Raw genomic sequence first — 15524 nt, 5'->3', positions numbered from 1 at the left:
CTGATCGCCCAGGTTTGGAAATAGCCAGTTCTTCGGTGCCTTGTTTCTCTGTTTGCCAGTCCCCTTTAAACCATTCAACTTCCGTTCGGCCATTCCTCAAGAAAATCAACTTGGCCTGGGGTAAAGTGTAGGATTAAAATAATCAATTTTTCTATCTAACCAAGGCTTTCTAAAGGTTTTATGAAAATTCATAGAAGAAATGATGTGTAATTTTACCTATTAGTTGGCCTCTAAAGGAGGTAGGCATCGTCGCATGGCATAGTGGCAATGAGGGTCACAAAAATCTGAGTTGTGGTCCTTGCTTTTCTGTTTAGTAGTAGAGTTGACCTTAAGCCAGTCACCTGACCCTTTTGAATCTCTGTTTCTGCGTTTATAAAATGGTGACAGGAAGATTGTTCAGAGGATGAAATGAGAAAATGCACATAGAGTAATTCGTGCTCAAAAAAAAAAAAAAAAAGGTGAATTCCCTTATCTGTTGAGATTGATCAACTGTTTTCTGTATCTCAGAGAATCAACCATCAACTGCATACAAATGAAAAAGCTCCGGGCACCACATCAAGCCAAGGACAGCCCCATCTCCTTTCTGGGGAAAGGTTCCAAGTTAAATACAACGAGAAATGTTTTCTTTAAATAATTTGACAAGCAACAAAAAGATTTTCCTGGAAGGCATTAAATACAAGTTTGATTGTCATATCACAGTGATTTTTTAAAATTATACTTTAAGTTCTAAGGTACATGTGCACAACATGCAGATTGGTTACATAATTATACATGTACCATGTTAATTTGCTGCACCCAACAACTTGTCATTTACATTAGGTATTTCTCCTAATGCTATCTCTTCCCCAGGTCCCCACCCCCCAACAGACCCCGGTGTGTGATATTGACCGCCCTGTGTCCATGTGTTCTCGTTGTTCAACTCCCACCTATGAGTGAGAACATGTGGTGTTTGGTTTTCTGTCCTTGTGATAGTTTGCTTAGAATGATGGTTTCCAGCTTCATCCATGTCCCTGCAAAGGACATTAACTCATCCAATTTTATGGCTGTATAGTATTCCATGGTGTATATGTGCCACATTTTCTTAATCCAGACTATCATTGATGGACATATGGGGTGGCTCCAAGTCTTTGCTATTGTGAAGAGTGCTGCAATAAACATATGTGTGCATGTGTCTTTATAGTAGCATGATTTATAATCCTTTGGGTATATACCCAGTAATGGGATCACTGGGTATTTCTAGTTCTAGATCCTTGAGGAATCCCCACACTGTCTTCCACAATGGTTGAACTAATTTACACTTCCAACAACAGTGCAAAAGCATTCCTATTTCTCCATATCCTCTCCAGCATCTGTTGTTTCCTGACTTTTTAAGGATCGCCATTCTAACTGGTGTGAAAGGTATCTCATTGTCATTTTGATTTGCATTTCTCTGATGACCAGTGATGATGAGCATTTTTTCATGTCTGTTGGCTGCATAAATGTCTTCTTTTGAGAAGTGTCTGTTCATATCCTTTGCCCACTTTTTGATGAGGTTGTTTATTTCTTGTAAATTTGTTTAAGTTATTTGTAGATTCTGGATACTAGCCCTTTGTCAGATGGGTAGACTGCAAAGATTTTCTCCCGTTCTGTAGGTTGCCTGTTCACTCTGATGATAGTTTCTTTTGCTGTGCAGAAGCTCTTTAGTTTAATTAGATCCCATTTGTCTATTTTGGCTTTTGTTCCCATTGCTTTTGGTGTTTCAGTCGTGGTCTTTGCCCACGTCTATGTTCTGAATGATATTGCCTAGGTTTTCTTCTAGAGTTTTTATGGTGTTTAAGTCTTTAATCCATCCTGAGTTAATTTTTGTATATGGTGTAAGGAAGGGATCCAGTTTCAGCTTTCTGCTTTCTACATACGACTAGCCAGTTTTCCCAGCACAATTCATTAAATAGGGAATCCTTTCCATATTGCTTTCCATATTCCATTTTGTCAGGTTTGTCAAAGATCAGATGGTTTTAGATGTATGTTGTTATTTCTGAGGCCTCTGTTCTGTTCCACTGGTTTAAATATCTGTTTTGGTACCAGTACCATGCTGTTTTGGTTACTATAGCCTTGTAGTATAGTTTGAAGTCAGGTAGCATCATGCCTCCAGCTTTGTTCTTTTTGCTTAGGATTGTCTTGGCAATGCGGGCTCTTTTTTGATACTATATGAAATTTAAAGTAGTTGTTTCCAATTCTGTGAAGAAAGTCAGTAGTAGCTTGATGGGGATGGCATTGAATCTATAAATTACCTTGTGCAGAATGGCCATTTTCATGACATTGATTCTTCCTATCCATGAGCATGGAATGTTCTTCCATTTGTTTGTATCCTCTTTTATTTTGTTGAGCAGTGGTTTGTAGTTCTCCTTGAAGAGGTCCTTCACATCCCTTGTAAGTTGAATTCCCAGGTATTTTGTTCTCTTTATGGTAATTGTGAATGGGAGTTCACTCATGATTTGGCGCTCTGTTTGTCTATTATTGGTGTATAGGAATGCTTGTGATTTTTGCACATTGATTTTGTATCCTGAGACATTGCTGAAGTTACTTATCAGCTTAAGGAGATTTTGGGCAGAGATGCTGAGGTTTTCTAAATATACAATCATGTCATACACAAACAGAGACAATTCCTCTTTTCCTAATTGAATACCCTTTATTTCTTTCTCTTACCTGATTTCCCTAACCAGAACTTCCAACACTATGTTGAACAGGAGTGATGAGAGAGGGCATCCTTGTGTTGTGCCAGTTTTCAAAGGGAATGCTTCCAGTTTTTGCCCATTCAGTATGATATTGGCTGTGGGTTTGTCATAAATAGCTCTTATTATTTTGAGATACATCCCATCAATACCTAGTTTATTGAGAGTTTTTAGCATGAAGGGCTGTTGAATTTTGTCAAAGGGCTTTTCTGCATCTATTGAGATAATCATGTGGTTTTTGTCATTGGCTCCATTTATGTGATGGATTACATTTATTGATTTGCATATGTTGAACCAGCCTTGCATCCCAGGGATGAAGCTGACTTGATCATGGTGGATAAACTTTTTGATGTGCTGCTGGATTCAGTTTGCCAGTATTTTACTGAGGATTTTTACATCAATGTTCATCAGGGATATTGGCCTAAAATTCTCTTTTTTTGTTGTGTCTCTACCAGACTTTGGTATCAGGATGATGCTAGCCTTATAAAATGAGTTAGGGAGGATTCCCCCTTTTTCTATTGATTGAAATAGTTTCAGAAGGGATGGTACCAGCTCCTCTTTGTACCTCTGATAGAATTTGGCTGTGAATCTTTCTGGTCCTGGCCTTTTTTTGGTTGGTAGGCTATTAATTATTGCCTCAATTTAAGAGCCTGTTATTGGTCTATTCAGAGATTCAACTTCTTCCTGGCATAGTCTTGGTTGGATGTATGTGTCCAGGAATTTATCCATTTCTTCTAGATGTTCTAGTTTATTTGTGTAGAGGCGTTTACAGTATTCTCTGGTGGTAGTTTGTATTTCTGTGGGTTTGGTGGTGATATACCCTTTACCATTTTTTATTGTGTCTATTTGATTCTTCTCTCTTTTCTTCTTTATTAGTCTTACTAGCAGTCTATCTATTTTGTTGATCTTTTCAGAGGTGTTTATAGTATTCTCTGATGGTAGTTTGTGTTTCTGTGGGATTGGTGGTGATATCCCCTTTATCATTTTTTATTGCGTCTATTTGATTTTTCTCTCTTTTCTTCTTTATTAGTCTTGCTAGCAGTCTATTTATTTTGTTGATCTTTTCAAAAAACCAGCTCCTGAATTAATTGATTTTTTTGAAGGGTTTCTTGTGTCTTTATCTCCTTCAGTTCTGCTCTGATCTTAGTTATTTCTTGCCTTCTGCTAGCTGTTGAATTTCTTGCTCTTGCTTCCCTAGTTCTTTTGTGATGTTGGAGTGTCGATTTTAGATCTTTCCTGCTTTCTCTTGTGGGCATTTAGTGATATAAATTTCCCTCTACACTGCTTTAAATGTGTCCCAGAGATTGTGGTATGTTGTGTCTTTGTTCTCATTGGTTTCAAAGAACATCTTCATTTCTGCCTTCATTTCGTTACTTACCCAGCAGTCATTCAGGAGTGGTTGTTCAGCTTCCATGTAGTTGTGTAGTTTTGAGTGGCTTTGTTAGTCCTGAGTTCTAATTTGATTGTACTGTAGTCTGAGAGACGGTTGGTTGTGATTTCTGTTCTTTTACATTTGCTGAGGAGTGTTTTACTACCAATTATGTGGTCAATTTTACAATAAGCATGATGTGGTGCTTGGAAGAATGTATATTCTGTTGATTTGGGGTGTACAGTTCTGTAGACGTCTATTAGGTCCGCTTGGTCCAGAGCTGAGTTCAAGTCCTGGATATCCTTGTTAACCTTCTGTCTCGTTGATCTGTCTGATATTGACAGTGGGGTGTTAAAGTCTCCCATTGTTATTGTATGAGAGTCTAAGTCTCTGTAGGTCTCTAAGGACTTGCTTTATGAATCTGGGTGCTCCTGTGTTGGGTGTATATATATTTAGGATAGCTAGCTCTTCTTGGTGAATAGATCCCTTTATCATTATGTAGTGGCCTTCTTTGTCCTTTTTGATCTTTGTTGGTTTAAAGTCTGTTTTTTCAGAGACTAGAATTGAAACCCCTGCCTTTTTTTTTTTTTTTTTTTCTTTCCATTTGCTTGGTAGATCTTCCTCCATCCCTTTATTTTGAGCCTATGTATGTCTTTGCACATGAAATGGTTCTCCTGAATACAGCACATCGATGGGTCTTGACTCTTTATCCAATTTGCCAGTCTGTGTCTTTTAATTGGGGCATTTAGTCCATTCACATTTAAAGTTAACATTGTTATGTGTGAATTTGATCCTGTCATTATGATGTTAGCTGGTTATTTTCCTGTTAATTGATGCGGTTTTTTCATAGTGTCAATGGTCTTTACCATTTGGCATGTTTTTGCAGTGGCTAGTACCAATTATTCCTTTCCATGTTTAGTGCTTCCTTCAGGAGTTCTTCTTGTAAGGCAGGCCTGGTAGTGACAAAATCTCTCAGCATTTGCTTGTCTATAAAGGATTTTATTTCTCCTTCACTTATGAAGCTTAGTTTGGCTGGATATGAGATTCTGGGTTGAAAATTCTTTTCTTTAAGAATGTTGAATATTGACTCCCACTCTCTTCTGGCTTGTAGGGTTTCTGCCAAGAGATCTACTGTTAGTCTGATGGGCTTCCCTTTGTGGGTAACCTGACCTTTCTCTCTGGCTGCCCTTAACATTTTTTCCTTCATTTCAACCTTGGTGAATCTGACAATTATGTGTCTTGGGGTTGCTCTTCTTGAGGAGTATCTTTGTGGTGTTCTCTGTATTTCCTGAATTTGAATGTTGGCCTGCCTTGCTAAGTTCAGGAAGTTATCCTGGATAATATCCTGAAGAGTGTTTTCTAACTTGGTTCCATTCTCCCCGTCACTTTCTGGTACACCAATCAAATGTATATTTGGTCTTTTCACATAGTCATATTTCTTGGAGGCCTTGTTTGTTTCTTTTCATTCTTTTTTCTCTAATCTTGTCTTCTCACTTTATTTCATTAATTTGATCTTCAATCACTGATATCCTTCCTTTCACTTGATCAAATAGGCTATTGAATCTTGTGCATGCGTCACAAAGTTCTCATGCTGTGGTTTTCAGCTCCATCAGGTCATTTAAGATCTTCTGTATACTGTTTATTCTAGTTAGCCATTAATCTAACCTTTTTTCAAGGTTTTTAGCTTCCTCGCAATGGGTTAGAACATGCTCCTTTAGCTTAGAGAAGTTTGTTATTACCAACCTTCTGAAGCCTGCTTCTGTCAACTAGTCAAACTTATTCTCTGTCCAGTTTTGTTCCCTTGCTGGCAAGGAGTTGCGATCCTTTGGAGGAGATGAGGCACTCTGTTTTTTGGAATTTTCTGCTTTTATGCTCTGGTTTCTCCCCATCTTTGTGGTTTTATCTACCTTTGGTCTTTGACGTTGGTGACCTACAGATGGGGTTTTGGTGTGGATGTCTTTTTGTTGATGTTGATGCTATTCTTTTCTGTTTGTTAGTTTTCCTTCTTACAGACCCCTCAGCTGCAGGTCTGTTGGAGTTTGCTGGAGGTCAGCTCCAGACCCTGTTTGCCTGGGTGTCACCAGCAGAGGCTACGGAACAGCAAATATTGCTGCCTGATCCTTCCACTGGAAGCTTCGTCCCAGAGAGGCACCCACCTATTTGAGGTGACTGTTGGCCCCTACTGGGAAGTGTTTCCCAGTCAGGCTACACGGGGGTCAGGGACCCACTTGAGGAGGCAGTCTGTCCATTTTTGGAGCTCGAACGCCATGCTGAGAGAACCACTGTTCCTTTAGAGTTGTCAGACAGGGACATTTAAGTCTGCAGAAGCTGTTTGCTGCCTTTTGTTCTCCTATGCCCTGCTCCCAGAGATGGAATCTATAGAGGCAGTAGGCCTTACTGAGCTGTGGTGGGCTCTGCCCAGTTTGTATTTCCTGGCCTCTTTGTTTACACTTTGACACTTTGTTTACTCAAGCCTCAGCAATGGTGGATGCCCCTCCCACTGTCAAGCTGCAGTGTCACAGGTTGATCTCAGACTGCTGCACTAGCAGTGAGCAAGGCTCCGTGGGTATGGGACCCACCGAGCCAAGCACAGGAGAGTATCTCCTGACCTGCCAGTTGCTAAGACTGTGGGAAAAGTGTAGTATTTGGTCAGGAGTGTACCATTCCTCCAGGTACAGTCTGTCACGGCTTCCCTTGGCTAAGAAAGGGGAATCCCCTGACCCCTTGCGCTTCCTGGGTGAGGTGATGCCCTGCCCTGCTTCAGGCCTCCGTGGGCTGCATCCACTGTCCAACCAGTCCCAGTGAGATGAACCAGGTACCTCAGTTGGAAATGCAGAAATCACCCATCTTCTGTGTCGATCTTGCTGGGAGCTGCAGACCAAAGCTGTTCCTATTTGGCCATCTTGGACAATAGCCCACTCACTGTGATGTTTTAAGTTCAAGGTAATGACCTCTTAAAAATCCTCCCTAGTACTAGATTCTATGGCAAAAGTCTGTCACAGAACTGGATACTTCAGAGATTTCCACCAAACCAAATTAGTAATCCAAACTGGAACAAACTATATTTATTTGTGAATCCTCAATCCATTCAATACAAATACCAATTTCTCTATGAATCGTGAAACAAAAAATGTCTCTCTTCTCATTTTTTATACCTACTCAGCCAGCATTACTAAACTGAGACCAAAACAGAGAGAGACAGGGAGAAAAAACATTCCCTGAAGCAAGTCAGTATTTCATTCCAGCTGTATCTCTGCAATTAACATTAGCTCTATGGTATTTCCAATACATGCTGAGCCTCAACTTTTGGAATTCTAGACCTAAAAAACATAATTTCACCACCTAAAATTTTTAATTTGCTTTAGAATTATGTATGTTGAGTCAAAAGGTCCTTTGAGGTCTTTAATTCCATTACTTCTGGGTGATTTTTCCCCATTATTAAACTTTATTTAACTTTTCATACACACAGATACACACACACACACACACATCACTTCACACTACACATATGTATATTTCTACTGCTCTTTTTCAGGTAGGATGCTGGTTAAAAATATGGATTGGGGCTGGGTGCAGTGGCTCATGCCTATAATCCCAGCACCTTGGGAGGTCAAGGTGGGCAGATGATTTGAGGTCAGGAGTTCGAGACCAGCCTGACCAAGATGGTGAAACCCTTTCTCTACTAAAAATAGGAAAATTAGCTGGGTGTAGTGGTGTGCACCTATAGTCCCAGCTACTCAGGAGGCTGAGGCAAGAGAATTGCTTGAACCCCAGAGGCAGAGGCTGCAGTGAGCTGTGATTGCACCACTACACTCCAGCCTGGGTGACAAAGCAAGACTCTGTCTCCAAAATAAAAAGAAAAGAAAAGAAAAATATGGACTGGAAGCCATACTGCCTGGTTTGAATCCCAGTCCTGCCTCTATCAAGTAATAGGGCCTTGAACAAGTTATTAACCCTCTTTGTGCCTCAGTTTCTTCAGCTACAAAATGAGAATGAGAATAGTACCTACCTCGAAGGACTTGTGATGATTAAATTTGCATGTTGCTCAGAATTGTGTTTGGCACCTACTAAGCCCTCAATAGAAGCTTCCTGAGTTTTATAGCACATAAAAAGTCAAGTCAGTGCAGCTAAAAGAAATCATTGAAGGAGCAGATGAGAGATGCAGAGCATAAGGAAAGGCCTGGTGGGAGAACAGGCCTTGAGAATCTGGATGGGGCTAGACTTGGTTGCTCACCTGAGCTACCTTAAGCTGTGATTTTTCTGGTTCCAGAGGTGACAATGAAGACATCATGAGTGAGGGCATGGACAGAAAAATTCACTGGGGAAGCCTGCGCTAAACTCATAAATACTCTTAAAATTAATCCCGTTACAAGAAGCCTCAGCAAATAAAAGCAAGCCCTGAGGGAACTGCACTAATATCAGTGTGAGGAGGAAGGCAGAGAGGTCTCCTCACACCTGGAGAGCTGTCCTTGGCTGCAGAGAGGCTGGCACCCTGCAGCATTCTTTTCCCAGGATGGTTCTGTTTTATTTCATTTTCAAAGAGCTGGTAGTTAAACATTTACCAATGTTCCACTGAAGACAATAAAGGATAAAGGAGCTGGCTCAGAAAAAATGAAAACCTAAAAAAAAAAATTAAACTACAAAGCTTTTTCACCTTTGAATTAGGCCAGGAAGCCGGCAGCCAGACATGGCATGTTACAGTTTATCTAAAGAAAAAAAGCTAAATTGACTGGGCGTGGTGGCTCATGCCTATAATCCCAGCTCTTTGGGAGGCTGAGGTGGGTGGATCACCTGAGGTCAGGAGTTCAAGACCAGCCTGGCCAACATGGTGGAACCCCGTCTCTACTGAAAATACAAAAATTAGCCAGGTATAGTGGTGTGCACCTGTAATCCCAACTACTCGGGAGGCTGAGGCAGAAGAATCACTTGAATTCGGGAGGTGGAGGTTGCAGTGAGCAGAGATCATGACATTGCACTCCAGCCTAGGCAAAAAGACTGAAACTTCGTCTAAAAAAAAAAAAAAAAGAAAAGAAAAGAAAAAGAAAAAAGGCCAAACCATATCCTTGCTTCGCAGAGGACCAGAAAGTGTTGACTGACAGAATTTGAAAAATTTCAGGCCAGACATGGTGACTCATGCCTGTAATTCCAGCCCTTTGGGAGGCCAAGGCAGGGGTATCACCTGAGGTCAGGAGTTCGAGACCAGCCTGGGCAAGACGGCAAAACCCTGTCTCTATTAAAAATACAAAAATTAGCCGAGCATGGTGATGTGCACCTTTAATCCCAGCTACTCTGGAGGCTGAGGCAGAAGAATGGCTTGAACCCAGGAAGTGAAGGTTGCAGTGAGCCCAGATCATGCCACTGCACTCCAGCCTGGGTGATACAGCAAGACTGTCTCAAAGAAAAAAAAAAGAGAAAGAAAAATTTTGTCATTCTTTCCCACTAAATACAAGTTCACTGCAAGTCCAAAGTACTGATCCACACCGTGTATTTACATCTGCCCCAGGTTTGTGGTAAATGCTGTAAACAGAGAGATGTGATGAAGAGAGATAATGCATACTCTTTATCACCTCTCTAAAAACATGATTATCCTGACATATTCCCTAGAATATGGAAATACTATCTAGTGAGAATTACCATCCTGTTTCATTATACTTAAAAGAGAATTTAACCTGTTCAGATTTCTGAGTTGTTCCTTAACTATAAAAATGAAAGAATCAGGATCAAAATTAAGAACCTCTAAATCCGCCTATTGTATCCGCTTCGGCTGCCATGACAAGGTATCACAGAATGGGGGCTTAAACAACAGAAATTTATTCTCTCACAGTTCTGGAGGCTGGAAGTCCAAGATAAGGTGTCCGCAGGGTTGATTTCTCCTGAAACTTCTCTCCTTGGATTGTAGACCTTCGTCTTTTCCCCATGTGGTCTTCCCTGTGCTTGGCTGTGCCCTCATCTCCTCTTCTTATAAGGACTCCTGTCATACTGGATTAGGGCCCACCTCATTTTAACTTAATTACTTCTGCGAAGACCCTATCTCTAAACACAGTCACATTCAGAGTTCCTGGGTGTTAAAGTTTCAACATGAATTTGGGATGGAGGTCACAATTCAGTCCATCATATGCCTAATGTGAGTGTAATGCATCTACAGGGACAATTTGATTGAACACCACAGGTTGCATTCCCAGAGAAGCAAATTTTGAGATGGAGATTGGTATGCCGGAAGTTTGTGGAGAGTGCTCTTGGGAAACTGTTAAAGCAGCAGAGGAAGCAGGACTAGGCAGAGGAAGAAGCTGAAATCAGGATAAAGGTCCCACCAAGTCACAGAGGCCCTCCAAAGCTGGGATGTCCTTCCATGTTGTCTGAACTGAGGCAAGGTAGTTGGAAGTTTATGCCCCTTCCTGGACAGTCACTGCAAGCAGGCCACCCCAGGGAGGAGGCATGCTGTGCCTCAGCTGGGGACAATCTCAAGAGGGGACTCTGCAGTGAGCTGCTAGGTGCCAACCCTTCCATAGCTGACAGAATGATTGACTACTCAGCCTGAAGTGGGTCTCAGGTCTTGGACCCCAGTGTCCACTACAAATCTGAAATTTACTCTCCTCAAGTGAGTGGAAGGGCTTACCATTATCTTCTTAAGAAGTTTCTCACACCCTACAGAATGGGAGAAAATATTTGCAAAACATTCATCTGATAATAGGTTAATAGCCAGAAAAATATAACGCACTCATACAATAAAAGCAAGGAAACATAACCTGGCTAAAAAAAAACGGGCAGAGAACCTGAATAGACATTTGTCAAAAGAAGACATACAAAATGGCCAAAAGGTACATATAAAGATGTGCAACATCACTAATTGTATTAGTCTGTTCTCACTTCTAATAAAGACCTACCCAAGACTGGGTAATGTATGTAGAAAAAGAGGTTTAATGGACTCATGGTTCCACATGACTGGGGAGGCCTCACAACCAATGCAGAAGGCAAAGGAGGAGCAAAGGCACGTCTTTCATAGCAGCAGGCAAGAGAGCTTGTGTAGGGGAACTGCCCTTTACAAAACCATCAGATCTTGTGAGACTTATTCACTGCCACAAGAACAGTGCAGGAAAGACCCGCCCCCATGATTCAATTACCTCCCACCAGGTTCCTCTCACAACATGTGGGAATTATGGGAGCTACATTTCAAGATGAGATTTGGGTGGGGACACAGCCAAACCATATCACTAATCATCAGGGATATGCAGATCAAAACCATAAAGAGATATCATCTTACCCCAGCTGGCTATCATCAAAAACACTAACAAGTGTTGTTGAGGATATGGGAAAAGGGAACCCTTGTATACTGTTGGTAGGAATGTAAACTGGTATATTAGTTTGTTCTCACATCACTATAAAGAACTACCTAAGACTGGATAATTTATAAAGAAAAGAGGTTTGATTGGCTCATAGTTCTGCAGGCGTTACAGGAAACATGGCTGCAGAGACCTCAGGAAACTTAGAATCAAGGCAGAAGACAAAAGGGAAGTCAGCACATCCTATATGGCTGGAACAGGAGAGGGAGAGAGCAAAGGGGGAAGTGCTACACACTCTCAAACAACCAGATCTCATGAGAACTCACTCACTATCATGAGAACAGCAAAAGGGAAATCCACCCGATGATCCACACTTCCACCAGACCCCTCCTCCAACACTGAAGATCACAATTCAGCATGAGATTTGGGTGGAGACAGCCAAACCATATCAGCTGGTATAGTCATTATGGAACACAGCATGGAGGTTCCTCAAAATTGAAAAATACAATTGTCATATGAACCAGTAACTCCACTTCTGGGTATATATCCAAAGGAAATCAAATCAGTACCTCAAAGAGTTCTATGCACCTCCATGTTCATTGCAACATTATTCACAATAGCCAAGATATAGAGTCAACCTAAGTGTTGATTCCATTAATACATGAATGGATAAAGAAAATGTGATACACACACACACACAGACACACACACACACAGTGGAATTCTATTCAGCCTTGAAGAAGAAGGAAGTCCTGTCATTTGTGACAACATGGATGAACCTGGAGGACATTATGCTGAGTGAAATAAGCCAGGCACAGAAAGACAGATACTGCATGACCTCACTTTACATATGGAATCTAAAAAAGTCAGACTCATAGAAGCAGGAAGTAGAATTGTGCTCACCAGGGGTTGGGGGACTGGGAGGATTGGAAAGATGTTGGTCAAAGAGTACACTTTCAGTTACAAGATGAACAAGTTTTGGGAATCTAATAAATAACATGGTGATATGGTTAAAAACACTGTATTTAATAAATACTTGAGACTTGCTACTACAGTAGATCTTAAATGTTCTCAGCACACACACACATAGACGGTCACTGTGTGAGGTGACAGATATGTCAGTTAGCTTGGTTATTGTAATTATTTCACAATGTATACGTATATCAAAGCATTATGTTGTACACTTTAACTATATACAATTTTTATTTGTCAAATATGCCTCGATAAAGCTGAGTGGGGGGCATAGAAAACAGAGACATTTCTCATAATATCTCTCAGTAGATCAAAGGGTAACACACTATGAACTCGAAAATATTTGGCCCAACCCTGGGCTGCTAACATGGGTTAGTGGAAAAAGTGCACTGTGGAGCCAGAAAGGTCTAGGTTCAAATCTCTACCTTGCTGTTTGCTAATAATCCTTAACCTCTCTGAACCTGCAAAATTAATATAATAATACCAATCTTATTGGACTGTTGCAAGAGTTAAACAAAAAAAACCCCACAGACTTAGATTGTCTAGCAACAACCCTTGACACAAAGAAGGCATTTTAAAGGCATTTGTTCCCTTCCCCTTTTTGCAGCAAATAGTTCAATGCGGTGACTGATTACAAACTAGAAGTGTTTCTCAACTTAAAGTGGTTTCTCAAGTATGTGACTGGAACCACCTGTACAGATTGTTAAACTACAGATCCCTGGACCCCACCCCGCTCTTAGTGAATCTAGCTCATGGGTTCTAGGGTGGAGGCCAGGAATGTATAATTTTAGCAAGTTCCATGGATGTTTCTGATACCCAGAAAACCGTGAAGCCCTCTGCTTGAGGCTGAGCTCAGTAAGAATATTCTTTATATTAGAGCCCAGGGAGGTCTGTGCTTAGAGGATGCCTGAGGACATTCGCACCTCCCTCCTTGTCATGGGTTCTGTGGATGTACATCTCCACATCACATCACAGAGACCACTGCCCCTTGTGTAAATACTGTGTATTCTAAAGCCAAAACATGCATCAATCACATCAGTTATAGACTCAAACCAATTCTCCTTTTTGAGATGTCATTGTATTGAGTTATAAATCACCACTAAAAGGCAATTTTGTGCAGACAGAAATTTTATTGGAGGCTGCAGATCCCCTGAGCTCGTCTGGAAAATGAGAAGCATATTCAAAGACGAAGTATCCTGCAGGTGGAAGAGTCATTGGGCCTGTGAACAGGCATGTCTGGATGGAGATTTAACTTTTTCATTTAAACCAGATAAAATGGAGCCCCCCCACCCAGATGGGATTGCTGAAGGCTTTCTGGCTTTGATTACGGGTCACAAAGTCCAGCTGCATTGCAGAAATTACACTGTCAAGAAGACGCTGACCAAGGTCCAGAAAATAAACAGGAGCTGAGATGCAGAAAGTGACCTCGAAGCTTACACAGGCTTTCCCAGGCCTACCAGACGCTTTTCTTGATTTAACGCCGGGTCATGTGGTTTTTCAGTGTCTTCTGTGGCTTTCTTTTCCCACAGATGGGCCTCACTTATTCTAAAATATAAAGTTTTAGGGGTTTCTTGAAAATGGCACTTTCACTCAGTAAAAATAAGTCTAGATGAAAACCTTATCTGTGGGAATCCATTCTGAAGAAGGATTCAAGTAAGTCTATTTTCCCCAAATGATCAATAGCCACCCAGACCTAATGACTTTTTACATGATGAAAAAGATTCTGGAAGCAGCACAGCAAAAATATGACAATGACAGAGAACTCAAAGGTAACCCTGTACTCACCATCTCCATGCAAACATCACAAGTGCGGGGATGGGTAAACCCTTTAGTGGGAGATCTATGTTGCTAATAACAAGACATTCTGAGTTCTCTTCCTATTAGTCAGAGAGCCTTCCATGACCATTTCCCCATAGTTTGCCTTTATTCTTTTCTAAGAAACTATTTTTCCAGGTTTGACCAGGGTGCTGTAACCCACAGAGGCACTGTTATGCCCAAACTACGCATCCCTATCTGTTAAGTATTATCCAACGCCCACTCGGGTTTTCACTGGCTCATTTAGAGAAGCACCTTTGAGTACAATATCCAATTAAACAGCAGATTTACATGGAGTGCTTCCTGCTGGTGTTAAAAATCTCATTCTATTTCTGCCCTGTGCTCTGCCATCCCCTAGATACACAGAATTCTGGACGCAGTAGAGCACTTTCATGAGGATAGTGCTGCGGTGAACCGCAGTAGCAAGGAAATCGTACAAGCTCAGCATCTCAGCACAACACACTGTTCTCACTCGTGCGCCAGTCAGGGACTCTCCCAGACAGCTGACCTCGGGGATCTGGGTCTCTTCCATCATGGGGCTCCAGTATCTCAGGGCCTTTCACTTCCAGCACATTAAACACTCCCTCTTCTTCAAGAGGGAGGGTATGGGACATTTTAGGGAGCAGGCTAGAAAGCAGGGTACATCACTTCCACTGGCACTCTATCATCCAGCACTCAATCACATCATCAATATAAATCCGAAGAAAGCAGGGAGATAGAGGGAAGAGCACAGCTGCTGCTAGTGCCTGCCTCGGAGAGACGTTAGTTGCCCCTTTCTTTCAACCCCCTTTTAAGGTTTTGCAGTTGAGGCAACTGAGACCCGGAAGACATGTTACCCACAGCTAGTCAGTGACAGCCCAGCTCGGTGTTCACCAAAGGGCCTGTTGCCCATCCCTATTAATTCCAATTAATGGATAAAAGCATTCATATGGTCTCAAGGTACAGTTGGAGCTTTGTTTCCTGCTCTTCTATCCAGGACTCCAGGGTGAGGAGGAATATGACTACTCTGCTGCAAAACCAGCAGTTCCAGGGCAATGCCTCTTGGTCTGGGGAGCTGGACAGATGAATACTTCAAGGAGCAAGTGCCAGCAGCCAACCCTAATTACAGGAAATGCTTCTTGGCTCCTAAGGGATATAAAATTACTTGGGGGAAAGTCAAGGAAAATAGAAACAGAATACCCCATAATGCTTTATTTGGAGGCCAGAAGTCACCTACTAAAGCTTGTATTTTGTGTTTGATTCTGTCAAGATAGCTTAAAAGGTGGAGACAGCGTTTCAGGGGAGTGAAGGTCTGGATGGTATCAGCCTGACTTGCAAGCGTTGCTGTGGTTCATGAAAACATATGTCTTGAAAGGTTGCCCTCCTCGCAATTCCAAG

At 41.6% G+C, this 15524-nt stretch overlaps 1 protein-coding gene across 1 annotated transcript in view; it reads left to right on the top strand.

Moving 5' to 3' along the window:
• NEDD9 (neural precursor cell expressed, developmentally down-regulated 9) overlaps positions 1-15524 on the top strand; it is a 203048-nt gene that overhangs the window by 78434 nt on the left and 109090 nt on the right. The window lies entirely within an intron of this gene.

This window comes from Theropithecus gelada, chromosome 4 (genome assembly GCF_003255815.1).
Source record: "Theropithecus gelada isolate Dixy chromosome 4, Tgel_1.0, whole genome shotgun sequence".
In the NCBI taxonomy this organism is placed as follows: domain Eukaryota; kingdom Metazoa; phylum Chordata; class Mammalia; order Primates; family Cercopithecidae; genus Theropithecus; species Theropithecus gelada.
This window is presented reverse-complemented; position numbering and strand designations above follow the sequence as displayed.